Source organism: Panthera leo, chromosome B3 (assembly GCF_018350215.1).
Source record: "Panthera leo isolate Ple1 chromosome B3, P.leo_Ple1_pat1.1, whole genome shotgun sequence".
In the NCBI taxonomy this organism is placed as follows: domain Eukaryota; kingdom Metazoa; phylum Chordata; class Mammalia; order Carnivora; family Felidae; genus Panthera; species Panthera leo.
Genome location: NC_056684.1, coordinates 42,282,185 through 42,297,522, shown reverse-complemented (window position 1 = coordinate 42,297,522; position 15,338 = coordinate 42,282,185). Strand labels below are relative to the sequence as shown.

The following is a 15,338-nucleotide window of genomic DNA, read 5'->3' as shown; positions in this document are numbered from 1 at the left end:
TTTCTTACTGATTCCGTAAGAACAGAGACAAGAGACTCCAGCAGGATTCTACTTTGTATTTCTTCTTATGTTGACAGATTGGGGAAGAAAAAGAATGGAAGGATTTTTTGTTTTTTGTTTTTTAAGTGTAAGGGTAATATGGAAGAAACTGGTTTCTAGAGAAGACTTTGCTACTAGAATATGTATTAATCCTTTTTCACAAAGAATTAAGTAAAGACTAAGTTACTCTGGTTAGCCAAGCCGGTGCCAGGAGTGACAGCAAAACATACAAGTAGAAAGTCCTAGTTGTGCCCCAGCAGATGATTTGGGAGCCTCAGAGCCCTCACATCCTGGTTTCCTCCTTGGGAGCAGAGATCTTTGGGCAGAGAGGGGCTGGGTGTCCTGCCCACAGTCACCCAGTCACCTCCCGCGTTGCTAGGAATCCTAACTCGGGCCTGCTGAATCTGTATTAGGTCATCTGTGTGCAACAGGGAACGAGGTGGCCGTAACTTTGATGGGCATAAGTTTTAATTTTCATTTTTTCCAGGTGACAACAGCTTTATTCATTTTCTGCTTAAAAATACTAGTTTAATAAAACCATTAAATTGAAATGGTATGATATTTGGTATTTGCTTCAAAAGAATGTCCAGTGAGGGGGTGATTGACACAGGAAGGAAAGGGTCTGGGTGAGATGAGTGCCCGGCTGGGAGTTGGTAGCTGTGGAATCAGAGTGTTGGATACTTAGGGATTCATTATAATGTTCTCGTTATTTCATGGGTGATTGAACTTTTTAGCAGGAAGTTTTAAGTATTTATATGGTACATGAAGTGGTAAAGAAAAGTTCTGAAATTCTATCCCTCAAAAATAACGGCCTTTAATTTGAAGACATATTTTAAAACCATATATGATAATTCCGAGTGGTAAAAATGCCCTGAAGGGTAAAGGATAGGTGTGAATTCTCATTTTCCATTTATTTATTTATTTATTTATTTAAAAAAATTTTTTAATGTTTATTTTTGAGAGAGAGCGAGCAAGCAAGCGCAGGGGAGGTGCAGAGAGAGAGAGAGAGAGAATATGAGAGAATCCAAAGCAGGCTCCAGGCTCTGAGCTGTCATCACAAAGCCCGAGTTGGAGCTGTAGCTCATGGGCCACAAGATCATGATCTGAGCCGAAGTCAGACACTTAAGCAACTGAGGCATCTATATGCCCCTGTTTATTTTTTTGAGAGAGGCCGAGTGTCAGCTACAGAGGGGCAGAGAGAGAGGAAGACACAGAATCCGAAGCAGGGTCCAGGCTCTGAGCTGTCAGCACAGAACCTGACACTGGGCTTGAACTCACAGACTGCAATATCATGACCTGAGCCTAAGTCGAATGCCTAACCAACTGAGCCACCCAGGCACCCCTGAAAGATTTTATTTTTAAGTAATCTCTGTACCCAATGTGGGGCTTGAACTTAAAACTCTGAGGTCAAGAGTCACATGCTTCTTGGACTGACACAGCCAGGTGCCCTTTGAGTGTTAATTCTTGTTCTTAGAGATATTATGCCAGTTAGAGAGCCAGGGGGTCACACACGGGAAGGAGAAGAAAGTCAGTTGATTGCAGGCATGTTTACCCCAGCCTTTGGCCCATGTGGTCCTTGGGTTGGCTTATGAGGGAGGCTCTTCTCTCTGCTTTTTGAATGGGAATGAAGTGAGGCCCAGGAGACCCACACTGCCCTTCTTCACTCAGCATGAGTGTAAAGGAACCAAGATGCCTCTGGCCCTGGGTGACCCAGCACCAGGCTCTGCACTGAGCTCTGGAGTATACCTTACCTTTCATAGTCCTAGAATCCTACAGAACCTGTATTAGACTGACTAGAAAATGATATAGTGAATTGCCAAATTACACAGAGAAATCTACGAGATCCCTGGAAATTGAGAGTACGGCAAGAGTAGAGGCATCTCCAGGGGGAAGCAAGGCCCTTTGGAATGACAGATCGGGGACAAGAAGGAGACATGGCTAAGGAGAATTAGTTTTGGATATGTTCTGAGAAGAGGAGGAAGTTTAAATGACAAAACGATTTGCTTGGGGAAGCCGGGGGTGGGGGGGGTGTTTTGGTTTTGAACGAAATGTACCGTAACGAGTATATGAAGAATCATTGGCTAGATGAAAAAAGATAAGAGGGATTTAGTTGAAAAATACATCAGGTGACAATTTATGAAGACCCAAGTGCACATAGTAAGAGAGGTTGGGGCAGCAAAATTGCTTTTGGAAGATGAAGTTTGAGGGATACAATAGCTACTAATCAGAGCCAAGTGATGATAGATTCTTATTTATAAAAAAATAAGTGTCCCTGATTTTCACATTGTGTATACCTGAGTAGCTAATTTGTTCTTGATTAGCTAAACCGTCCTTCCAAATGACCCTATGTTCTTATTCGTGATCCTTTATGTTGCCTGGAGGCTGATGAAATTTCACAGTGCACCTTGATTCTTGCTGTTGCTTTTATGTTGTATGTTGGCTCACAGCACCCAAAACATCCGGGCTTTGAGAGCTGGAGGAATGAGCCGTTTTGCTTGTTCATGGGAGTTGAGCCTGTCTCCTAAGTAGGATGCCTACTCCTCCTTCTGGCTGTAACCTTGGGATATTCTATTAGAGTTGATGGGTTTTCACTGTTGAGGAAAACCAGATGGCTTACCTCTGGAGGAAGTCACATTTTCCCTTTGAGTCCTTTAGTTGAGTTGTTCTAGTAGAGAGGCAGTTCTTAAGGTGCTAATAGGGAGTAATCGCCCTCAAATTACAGGTTGAGGTGGCCCTGGGAATAACAGTAGGGAGGATACCACCTCTTGGGGCCTATTCTTGCAGGTTCCAACACTGCATGGGCAACCATGTTCAACCTCACTACTCCTGATACCTACAAGTGATGTATAGGTGGACGCCAGATTCTCTATCACTGTTACTAAGAATGTTATTAAGGTCCAACCCCCCCTTGTCTAACCCCAGATCTGTCCCTGGGCTCTTGCCACCAGTGGTGAGGACCCCTGTAGGGTTTTCTCTGGCTTTGGTGCCTGGTAGAAGGGGGGGGAGGGGGGCATATGGAGAACCAGTATCTCACTTTCCTTTGTTTTTAAAAATTTTTTTTAAATTTTAATTTCTTTTTTCATGGACTTTATTTTTTAGAGCACTAAGTTCACCGCAAGATTGAGCAGAAAGGATGCGGAATTTCCATATCCCCACTCTCCACACACATATGCAGCCTCTCCAACTACCAGCGTTCCTCACCAGTACATTTGTTAGAATCAAGGAACCTGTGCTGCCCATCATAATCACCCAAATCCATACTTCACATTAGGGTTCACTGTTGCACAGTGAACATGTGCTGTACGTTCTGTGAGCTCTGACAAATGCATAATGACATGTACCCACTATTCCGGTATCATACGGCATAGTTTCACTGCCCTACAAAATCTGTGCTCTGCCTGCTCATCCCTCCCTCTCCCCAGTCTCTAGCAACCACTGATCTTTTTGCTGTTTCCATAGTTCCACCTTTTCTGGAGTGTCCAGTGGTTGGAATTACATAGGATGAAGTCTTTTCACATTAGCTTTCCACTTAGTAATATGCGTTTAAGATTCTTGCAAGTCTTTTTCATGGCTTGATCACTCATTTCTTTTTAGTGCTAATGAATATTCCCCTGGATTGGTTGTACCTTCTTTTCACCCCACCTTTCTAAGGGGGCTTTTCACCCCACCTTTCTAAGAAATGCTTAGATAGTTGATGCTAACATTTGCCTATTCTTGTATATCTGGGTCCACTGTTGGTCTTCTGTGTTGCTTTGTGCTTTCTCCCAGCATCCAAGGTGGAGTGAGGGAGAAAACAGATTTGCTTTAGGGGTTAGGGATGGGATGATAGCTTGTAGAGGGGTATCTTTTCGTCCCATTCTCTGATCTCTAAACCTCATAAAGCCTTTGTTTGCTTTCGGGATGGGAAAGAAGGAATGAATGCTCAACTGTGTAGTTCCCTGATTGACATCAGGTCAAACAGCAGAGAAGTTTACTGAAAGGTCTGTGGCAGAAAACTAAGTTAACAGCCAATCCCTAGGACTAAGAATGGAAAAGGGGGCTTTAACTGGGACCTTGACTTTGAGGTACAGGGTTGGAGGGTGATCATAGAACAAGGCAGCCCCCTTTTTTTTTCTGTGCAGGTATGTCCACACACATACACACATGCGCGCAGAGGCATATACACGCTCATACCCCTGACCCCATCCTGACTCCGTTGCTGTACTCCAGCCTCTTGAAGCCCCTTACTGTAGTGTCTTACAGTTAATTTTTTTTCAGTGTCTTAGAGTTACTAATCATACAAGATACATTTGTTAATTCAGATATTTCAGTACTTAGTGTGTGTTAGGAACTGTGCTCCAGCTGAGGCAAGGACTAGGGGGGAAGCCACAATTATTGCCTCTAAGAGCTCACAGTCTAGTGGGGAATATATACACTAAAATAGATGATTGCAACATAGTATGGGAAGTGCAGAGAGAGATGTGGTTGATGAAGTCTCCCCAGAGTAGGTGGAACTTGATGGGCAGCTGGATGAGTAGGAGGGTGGGGAGGCCATTTTAAGCCTGGAGACTGGAGGTCGAAGGCCACCGCAGTGGAAGCAGCTCAGAGGGTGCAGGGTTCGAGAAGGAGCGCTGACTGCCAGGACAGTTGAGGTGGGAAGGGAGGAAGCAGGCCCTGGCGGTCCCTCTAGCCTGGGAGCTGAAGACACAACTCAAATACTTCTCGCAGTCTTGGATTCTGGGGGTTTACTCTGGGGGTGGGGAAGAGCTGGCATGCAGGGGCCACCGGGCAGGACTGCTGCAATAGATGGGAACATACTCCAGCCAAGACTGGCAACTGCCAACAGGAACATCCTGGCCACGAACCGCTTGGTAGCAAAAATGGGAGTAGGGAAGGGTCTAATCAATTTAATTTTTGGAATGACCAAGGGGGAACTAGAGCAGTATTTCCCTGTTCTTTTCTTCTCTGTTTCTTAAAGAAAAAACAGAGTTGTTAGAAATTTTTCTAAAATGCCTTCCCCAGGGCCACCTAGGTGGCTCGGTCAGTTATATTGTCCGACTCTTGACTTGGGCACCGGTCACGATCTTGCAGTTTGAGTTCCAGGCCCATGTTGGGCTCCACAGTGCTGACAATGCAGAGCCTGCACGGGATTCTCTCTCTCCCTCTGGCTCTCTGCTCCTCCCCCGCTTGCACTCTCTTTCTCAAAATAAATAAATAGCACAATTTTGTCATAGTGAATTGAGTTTGGCAAAAACATTGAAGTTTTGATTTGTTCCCTTGAAGGTAGTGTAACATCTCAGGGTTATGTTAAACGTTACATTCAGAATCTTGAAATTAATAACATAGGATATTTCTTGATGTCTGTATTCCATGCTCACTTGGTTTTTTCAGCAAATTGGCGATGAAAGCTTTTTGGTGGGTGGTTGCAGACTTCTAAAAGATGAATGTGTTTGTTCTTCCTTCCCCCAAGGGAGACTCTCTTCATAGCTCTGATTAATTGGAAGTCCTAGTCATTTGAATGTTAGTTAATTGGGCTCATATTGAAAATAATTGCCTATAACAATATACTGAATGTGGTAGTCAAGAGACAAAAATTTCCTTCTAACCCAAAAGTCATAAGGAAAAATACATGTACAATGCATGTTTTGGCCAGTGAATAGTGAGTTAATGATACACTGACATAAGCTCGCTTACTTATTCTTTTCTTCATATAGTCCTGTATTGGTGGGGCGTCTTTGCACCCATCCTATTAAAGGGCCAGGGTATAGCCCTGAACCTAGTAGAGTCCCTGTTCCTATGAAGCCTGCATTCCAGTTGCTCATGTTACTAATTTAGTGTGATTCTCTGTGCCTTTAAAGTTTTGAAAAGAGGAACGGTGAATTATATAACAAGAAGGAATTCATGGCATCAGTCAAATTTTTCTGGTTGCGATAAACCTATAGTCTGAGTGAGGTCACTGTGTATAATTGTAGCACTTCTCTGGCCCTCATAGCGAACACGAGTTTCCCAGTCCTTTGCATTAACATTCTTTGCCCCATTAATTGATCTTTTCAGGGCATTGTGCTTAGTCATGCAATTGTGAATGTAGTAGAGCAGAGTAAGCCTTCAATAAACATTTGCATAAAAGTCTCATTATAACATTTTCCAAACTGTTGTGTGAGGCCCTTGTCCCAGGACCTAGACCACGGGAGTAAGGGAATCTGTGTACAAATAAGGTTGGAGCTACTCATTCACTATGAATATTTGCACATTAAAGTGTCTAAAATGTCCTGCATTGGAGAAACTCGGGTTGTTGAAACCAGCCTTTTACACATTTATGGAGAATCTTTTTTTTTTTTTTTTTTTGCTTGTAACATCCCTGACTTCCTAGTTTGCTGAAATTCTGGTTTGAGAGGAATACAAAGAGATTGCTGGAGCTTTTTTCTTTGCCCTGCACAGAGCAAGGTAGCTTATCATTTCTCCTCTCTGGAAACCTTGGGCATTGATGCTTTGAGCTTGTGCTTTGTTGGGTTTCTTTTGACCCCAGCACCCAGCCTCTAGCTGGGAAGTCAGCAGGGAGGGGGCCATGAAAACAGAACTGGACATTTCGCTTCGGAGTCGGATACCTTCTGACAGTGGAGCTGGACTGTAAACATGGAGCTGTACATAGAAAAAGTTCTCGTGGTTTCAGAAAAAAGCAAGACAGATCCTTGGCAAGTGGTAGGTGTGTTAGGCAATGGGGAGAATTTTTGTTTTCAGAATTTGTCTTTACTCTGTCTCTTCCAGTCTGCATTTTAGGGCTCTGAAGAACTATCTGATTTATTTGCTTCTTGGATTTTGCTCCTGAGGAATTAGGAGTACATGTGTCCAATGTTAGTGATAAATGCAAGCTAAAAGTAGTACATGGGACTCCAGGATAACATGGGTAACATGGGCTGCCACTCCTGCCCCCAGCCAGAAATGGGCATGTAACTTTTGACTCTCCCCTCCCCCAAGTTGCATTGATAACATAGTCAATGAGTACGTAGTTTGTATGTTGTATGTATTACATACTCTTTACTTAAAGTAAGCTAGAGAAAATGTTAATATCCTAAGAGCAAATACACTTACAGTGCTGTATCTGTAAAAAAAAAAAAAAAAAAATCCACATACATGTGGACCCACATAGTTCAAACCCATGTTGTTCAAGGGCCAACTGTATACTCTTCTCATCAGCTCAATTTAGATTTTCTCTGCTTTGGTTGGTGTTATGTTCTAAATAATGTTGGGCAGCAAAAACATTGAAGATATGTTGATATGGGCCCCTCTCCTGATTTTTATGCTCATATTGATGGTGTTAGGACAAAGCTTGAGTGTGTTATTACACTATTCCCTGTCATTTATTTATTTATTTATTTATTTTAAATGTTTATTTTTGACAGAGAGACAGCATGAGCGGGGGAGGGGCAGAGAGGGAGACACAGAATCAGAAGCAGGCTCCTGGCCCTGAGCTGTCCGCACAGAGCCCAATGCGGGGTTCGAACTCACAAACTGCGAGATCATGACCTAAGCTGAAGTCGGACACTCAACCAACTGAGCCACCCAGGCGCTCCACACTATTCCTTGTCTTTTAATGAAATGTTAGGACAGAGGTGTTGTTAGCCACTTCGGATCTGTACCATGTCATGAGATGTCAGTCACATGCCTTGTGAAGGCCCTTTGTGGCTTGAGACGTCCTTGCCTCCTCAGATCCTCTTCACCTTGGCCCCACATTCTCGTGCAAATGCTGCCAAGTAAAATGTGGAAAACAAATGTCCATCCAACCCTCATGGTGAAAAAGTACTTTGTATGGTCTCAGATTACTGAATATGTGTTTTGTTTCTTTAATGCTGTGAAGATGATAATCAGTAGTGGATGTACCATTTGGGGGCACTTTGCTTTAGACACTGAGTTAAGAACTGTATCTATACATTCTCAGTAGCAAATGGCCCGGGATACAAAAGCAGTTAAGTCCAGCCCTAAAGTGCCGAGGGTGGTGACAAGTCCATAGCGTTTGCTATCTTTTGGTCACCTCTACCTACGCCTGTCTCAAATTACTCAGAAAAGGTACCGCGTGGTACTCAAATTACTCAAAAAAGGGAGCTGCCAAATGACGTATCCGATGATGACCCAAAGAAGTCCATTTTAAGGCAGAGTTCTTTAATGTGCTTCTGGTACCTCTAAAATTAGTTTCTATTCATTTGTAAAGGTCTTATCCATGTTAAAGAGGAAGCGCTTTTGATAGGTAAGTGTCATGCATAGATATATACTATTCCAGAGTTCTTTTAGGGACCTTACTTCCTATGAGTAGGCAATAAACAATGAGTTTCTGCTCAAGGCTGCTCCCACCAAACTGAGCTCAAGTAAGACCATGTTAGACTCTTGAGCATTGTTGGTTGCTTTAGATACACTGTCTTCTATAATCCTCAAAACAGCTCTTGTGATGGGCATTATTACAGAGGAGGAAACTGAAGCACACAGAGGTTAAGACACATCGAGGCCAAATGACTAGTAAGTGATCCAGGGTCAGTCTATACTTTGCACCACCCTGCTGTTGTCTCCCCTAAGTGTATTGTGTTGTGTCTCAAATCCTGCCTCATGTGTCTCAGCTTCAGATGCGGACTTGCTTGGCTCCCTGTCCACCTGCCCCCAAGCATCCATTTAGAAAGATGCCCTTGTACCGGGGAGGGGTGAGAAGAGAGAGGCTGGTGCATGGCCCTGAGTGTCCTGTGTGTTTGTCTGACTTAGTCCCTGGAGACACACATACTTGGTTAGGTCTCATGATTACTCATTACTGAAATTGGATAGTGGTTCTTGTCCTTTGTCTACTTTCTAGGGACTTTTTTTTTTTTTTTTTTTTTTTTTTTTTTTTTTGAGAGGGAGCCTCCAGGAGATGGAGGGAAGGATTAATTAGATTTGTACTTTACATCCAACACACCTGTAAAGGGATTTGTATGTCTACAAGGGATTATAGCTTTTTAACCAGGTTTATAATTATGGTATTAGGAGGATTCATGCATTATATGGAACTTCTCAACCTTTAAAAATAGGGCAATGAGAAGAATAAATTTGTTTGCTGGAAATAAATTGAACATAATGGTCCCATTATGGGAAAACATTATGTTATAGTCTAAATAGAAAAAAAAAAGGCTTTTCATAGATAAACATAATCCAATAAAAATAAATCAGTGAAGTGGTTAAAACATGAGAGTGGAGAATATTTTAACCATAGAAATGGCCCATCTGGACAAGTATGTCCCATTTGTTTTTATTCTTATTCAGGTAGTCTTTTCATCAGCACTCTTACTAGTTAGGAATGAATCTACCTGTCTCTTGAAATACTTTTGCCTTTGTTACACTAGCTTTGAGTCTCCTGCTTCAGTTACTTTGGCTGTAGTCATAACCATTACAAGACATTATATGTCCTAAATCTTCATTGATGTGATTACAGGGTTTACTGTTCTGTTTTCAAACGGAATGGGATGATGGAGAAGATGGAAAATAAAAAGCAGCACTGTATTATGTGGTACTCCTTTGGTCACAAGTAACAAACTGAATTGAACTAGGTTAAGTAAAAAAGGGGGGTTTTAGAATAAGGATACAGGTGTGTCTTTGGAAACCCAAATGCAAGGACAGAGTGGCCCTGGGGAAGGGACAGGAGCTGGAGATGAGGAAGGGAACTCGTACCGATGTTCATTACAATCTGTGTGTGATACAAATGTCAGTAAATTCAGAGGAAAGCTGATCGAAGGCACGTAGAAATCTATGTAGTGTAACACTTTACACTGGAGCCTGGAGTATAATAAGGCTTCATTGTATTCTTGGGAAAAATCCTGCTCATAAGAAATTCATACAGTATAAGAAGAAAAAATGCTCTAAAATCCTGATAATCAGTGGTGATCCTAACTATTTTGATAAACATCCTTCTAGATGAGTCTTAGGACATCTAGGAACACACACACACACACACAAATGGAATCATACTGTGCATGGTTGTTCACCTGTTTCATGTGGGTATCTTTTCATATCAATACATACAAACCTCAATCGTTATTTTCAGTGTCTGTATGGTTTATTTAACCTGCCTCCTATTTGTGAACCTTTAGGGCATTGACTTGTTTTCTCTGTTAATTACAGTGCTATATATATCCATCTTTCTGCTTACACAATTAACTACCCGTAAATTCTTAGGGGTAGCATTGCTGGATCAAAGAATATGTCATTTTACATGTGGACAAAATTATGTAAGTGGTGGACTACATCATGAACTATGTCTCTAACATTGGCTGTGGTCAGTCTTTAACATCTCTATCAATTTGATAGGTTAAAAAATCCTCCATTTTCTAAAGCTGTATGTTTTCATTGTTAGTGTAGTTGATTATCTTCTCCTATGTTTATTGCTATTATGATTTCTTTTTGAAAATGCTTATTTTGAGAGAGCATGTGCTGTTGCAGGAAGCCTGACATGGGGATAGAAATCACGAACTGTGAGATCATGACTTGAGCGGAAATCAAGAGTTAATTGTCTACTTAACCAACTGAGCCACCTAGGCGCCCTGTATTAGGATTCTTCTCTTAATGAAAGCTTATTAATCGTCTTTGTCCATTTTGACGGGACTATTTTCTTACTGCTTTATTTTTTTGCTTAATAAGGAAAGTAGCCTTTATATGTCTGCTGTATAAATATTGTACCTAGTTTCTTACTTTACTTTTTGATGAAAATACCACCTTTTGTTCTTTGTTTTTATTTTTGACACATTTTTGCCATTCACAAATTTGAAATTTTAAAAAACTCACCCAGCCAGATGTCTCACTCCTTTGTAGTTTCAGTTTTTGATGTCCTGTTTAGAAAGAGCTTTTCTGGGTGGCTCAGTCAGTTAAGCATCTGATTTGGGCTCAGGTCATTATCTCACAGTTGGTGAGTTCGAGCCCTGCCCTGGGTCAGGCTTTGTGAGTTCGAACCCCATGTCAGACTCTGTGCTGACAGTTCAGAGCCTGCTTCAGATTCTGTGTCTCCCTCTCTGTCTGCCCCTTCCCTGCTCACACGTCGTGTGTATGTGTGTGTGTGTGTGTGTGTGTCTGTCTGTCTCTCTCTCAATAATATATGAACATTAAAATTTTTTAAAAGCTTTTCTGTCCCTGTGGTATAAAATTATTTGTTTATGTATTCTTCTAGGACTCATGATTCTACCTGGAGTTTGGTTTTTTTATAAGCAGAGAGGTAGAGATCTAGATTTTTTCTTTCTCCCAAATAGCTAACCAACACCTTTTATTAATTAGTCTTACATAACTACCCAGGTATGATTACATGTACCTGGGTCTATTTCATATAAGTACTTGGTTCTTTAGTTGAATGTTTATCCTGTTTCAAGGATTCACATATATGTTCTTATTCAGATACCTGTTTGTTAACTGTGGCTATGAGCCATTTTGATTTGGACAGTCGATGATGGTGCTTCTCTGCTTCAGACTGGGTTCCCAGGGACTGGGGTGCTAAATGGTCAGTTGTGAATGGCTCCGAGAACCGGGAATAAGATGGGAACAGTTGAAGCAAGAAGGGACCACTTGATAGACACGTTCGAGGAGCTGAGTAGGAAAAGGGTGAATGAGACCAGAAGGGCTCCTGTAAGCTAATTTTTAAAAAGGAGAAAAGTGCCTGATTTTTGTTCTAAACACTGGTGGGGGCAAGTGGGTGGGGAGATGTATACATTTGGTCTTTGTTTAAATTCAAAACCATTAAGGATTTTTACCACAGGGAAGGGGAAGAATGAGTTTTTGCCTCTTTGCCAACAGTAACATAATTTTGGTCTTTGAAATAACTGTCTTGGGACCTCAATTCCCTGTTGGTAAAGAAAATTCCCAGCCCATGTGTTGGAGCGGAAATTCATTGTTTCCTGAGTTATTTCCTTTCATGCTTAGTATGGGGGGAAATGACCAAATGTATAGATGGAGAATTGTCCCCCCCCCCAAACTGACATCTATAATATCACTTGATTCTGATGATTTCTACTGTTTTAGGTGTTGCTGCTGAAGGCTTCTCCGATGCTTTAGGATATCTTCAGGGAAATCAACTCTTTACATAAACTGAGAATTTCGGTGAGTCCTTTAAAAATATAGATCTTCTTTAAAAAACAAATGTTGGGGCACCTGGGTGGCTCAGTTGGTTGAGAGTCCAACTTCGGCTCAGGTCATGATCTCATGGTTCTTGGGTTCAAGCCCTGCCTCCGGCTCAGTGCTAACAGCTCAGAGCCTGGAGCCTGCTTCGGATTCTTTGTCTCTCCCTCTGCCCCTCTCCTGCTTGTACTTGGTCTCTCTCTCAAAAATAAACATTAAAAAAAAAATTTAGGTGCTTAATTACTTTTCAGAGAGAGAGAGAGAGAGAGGCTCAGCGCTGAGCCTGATAAGGGGCTCGATCTCCTAAACCACGGGATCATGACTTGAGCTGAAATTGGGAGTTGGATGTTTAGCTGACTGAGCCACCCCGTGATCCCTAAAAAATATATCCTCTTATTGGGACCCTTGAGTGGCTCATTTGGTTAAACATCTGACTTAAGCTCAGGTCATGATCTCACGGTTCATGGGTTTGAGCCCTGCATCGAACTCTGTGCTGACAGAGCCTGCTTCAGATTCTCTGTTTTCCTCTCTTTCTGCACCTCCTCTGTGTGCGCGTGTTCTCTCTCTCTCTCAAAATTAAACATTTAAAAAAAAAGATTAAAAAAAGATGTATCTTCTTACCAATTAGCCACTCCCCTGCATTGATAAAACTTAGTGTGGAAACATTGTCACTTAGCCTGTCTCATTTGATATTTTCTGAGGCAGGCCTGTGTAGCTAGCTGTCTGGTCTTACTACTTACATTGCTGTTTGTTTTTTGCACCTCGTAGTTGGGTGGGGTGAGGATGGGAGCCTGCAAGAATGGATAAGTAGCTGTTTTTTAACCTTACGGCATGAATTCTCATTTATTCACACTTGTTTGCTTTATAAACGTTTGATTTTTGAAGTGTTTGATAAGGAATGTAGAAAATTCTAGTAGTCATTGCACTGTGAAACTGCTTGGTGGTTCTTGGAGCCTTCCAGGGATGGCACACAATTGCTCTAACATGAAATGAACTTGGGTTATAGATTATGGGTTTTGCACTCTGATTGTCCCAGATGGGGCTGCACAGTCCCAAGTTCCCTCAGCAGGGGCAAAAGGCAGGTCCTCGGTGTCCTTGGATTGACATTTGACAGGTTAAGAAGGATTGGCTGTGTCCCTCTTCTCAAAAACCGTATTGTGGCACATCAGGCTTACTGGTTCTGTTTCTGACCAGCTGCACAACTGGGGACAAGCTGATCTTTGCCAATTTTCGTATCTTCATCTGTAAAACGTGTAGGCTGGCCCCAATTAGTCGTTCCCACACTTTGAGATTTTGTGGAACAGGAAAAAAAAACTTCATGACCAATTTCTAGTATATATTTTTGGCTATGTATGTATAAAGTTGATCATTATTAAAGCTGGATGAGTGTGTGAGTCTTCACTATGCTTATATCCTATACTATTTTGCTTCAGAATTTTTCATCATTAAAGATTTGGGAAAAAAAAAAAAAAAAAACCTTCCCATCTAACATCTCATGAAAAAACAAATACTTTAATACTGAAAAAGTAGGAATGTCCTACGTTTGTCTTTAGATGGCATGCGCTTAGCATTTTCATACATGAAAATGTTCTTCTGATTGCACCTCTTTGTCATTTCCCTGCTGACCTGCGACTGTTAGCCATGAACTAGCCAGCACTTGGCTGAAGACTGGCATTTGGGAAATTTTGGCATGCCTGACTGATGGCTAAGGGCTGTTCTGCCTCTAAAGCTGTCTCATTCCTTTGAAGCAGGATAGAACTGTACCGTAGCCCACAATAGCTCTTGCGAGAAGATGCCGTGGCAGTTAGCCTAGTTGAATTGAGAGGTGAGGTCAAACAGAAGAGAAGGGACCATTCCCTTGGGAAACCCAAATAAAAATGGCTGATTGACATGAGCATGCCATTGAGCTGTGAGCTATCTTGCAGTCAATGTAAACATAAATTTGACGGGATCTTAAGTTGTTGGATAAAAGGATACAGAATCCTCCTTTCTCACCATGGTGGGAAGCCCCCCGGCCAGGTAGTATCTGACAGATGAGTGTGCCCCTCCAGTGTGGGGACGCTGAGAGGCAGGAGTGCAGTGGGCTGAATGCCTGCCTGCAGGGAGACCAGTGCTTACAGTCTATGTGAGGAGCAGAGGACTGGGGAGGGGTGGAGGGCACGGCCCAGAGTTCTGCGATGAGGGCAGTGGGATCACGTGTATAGGGGATAGGAAAGGGTAAGGGAGCTCTCCTGCTTAGGAACCATTTGGTTGTCCTGGTGTTGCGTGTTGTCCTTGGAGGACCTACAGGTCCTGTTTGGTTAAGGGGCTTGGGCCCAGAGGGCAGGAAGCACCTCAGACATAAGCCTTTCCCTGGGTTCCAGATCCGAGAGCAGTGAGCCAAGTGCTTTCTTAGGCCATGGCCTGTACAGAAGGGAAAACTGGGCTTTCCATTTACTTCTCCTTGGGGTGTATGGCTGTGACTGGGGGCAGGGTGGGTGGAGAACAGGGGCAATAATGGACTGAATCACTAGGAGAGGAAAATACTGTGGGGAAGGAGCAGTAATAACACCTATTTCAAGATGCCTACATAATCCTGGCTGCTTTTGAAAGCTCTGTGAAATCATACTGTGGCCAACATTGATAGGAACACAGTGGTTCAGTCCTTTGGAATTCCTCCCCTGGTGATTCCTTTAACATTCCTATTTTCTGGCAACTTAAATGAAATTTGACAGACTTACCTCGTTGTTTTCCCTTCCGTCAACCCTTCTCTTGGTTTACTGCCTGATTTGTATGTTTCATTTGGCTTGCTTTCTGAGGATATTTATTTTACTATCCTTTTTAGGAAAAAGCTATATCAAACAACAGCAACATTTGTCTTAAATGTATACGAATACGAGAAATTATCTGAAATCTTGACACTGCTGAAAGTGTCTAAAGTCATGAAGAAATGCTAGCAGAAGCTTTTATTTTGACATAAACCAGAGAGGGGAGAATTGCTTTAAGGGATGTGGGCCAGGCTGAGGCTGAATACAATTTAATGAATGAAAAATAAAATCAATCAATCATGTTCTGAGTATTTCAGAAGGCCAAGCACTGCTGGGCGAGATCTTGTAGGGGTGAACGTTGAGAATTGGAGATAGCCATGCTTCACAGGAATAAACGTGTGCTCTTAACGGGTTATGTGCATGAGAGAGGAGAGAAATTGATAAAGTGTTTGGGGGGGCACA

At 42.3% G+C, this 15,338-nt stretch overlaps 1 protein-coding gene and 1 long non-coding RNA gene across 2 annotated transcripts in view; one reads left to right on the top strand and one right to left on the bottom strand.

Annotated features, from left to right (window-relative positions):
- TLN2 (talin 2) overlaps nt 1-15,338 on the top strand; it is a 435,350-nt gene that overhangs the window by 166,612 nt on the left and 253,400 nt on the right. The window contains exon 3 of the mRNA XM_042941831.1: nt 12,034-12,111. The gene's annotated coding sequence lies outside the window, so the exon portion shown is untranslated. The remainder of the gene's footprint in view (nt 1-12,033; nt 12,112-15,338) is intronic.
- Nucleotides 7,587-10,897, bottom strand: LOC122221956. The gene is made up of 2 exons (XR_006203531.1): nt 10,813-10,897; nt 7,587-7,762 (listed from the first exon to the last, which is right to left on the bottom strand). It is a non-coding gene; the product is annotated as an uncharacterized LOC122221956 (long non-coding RNA).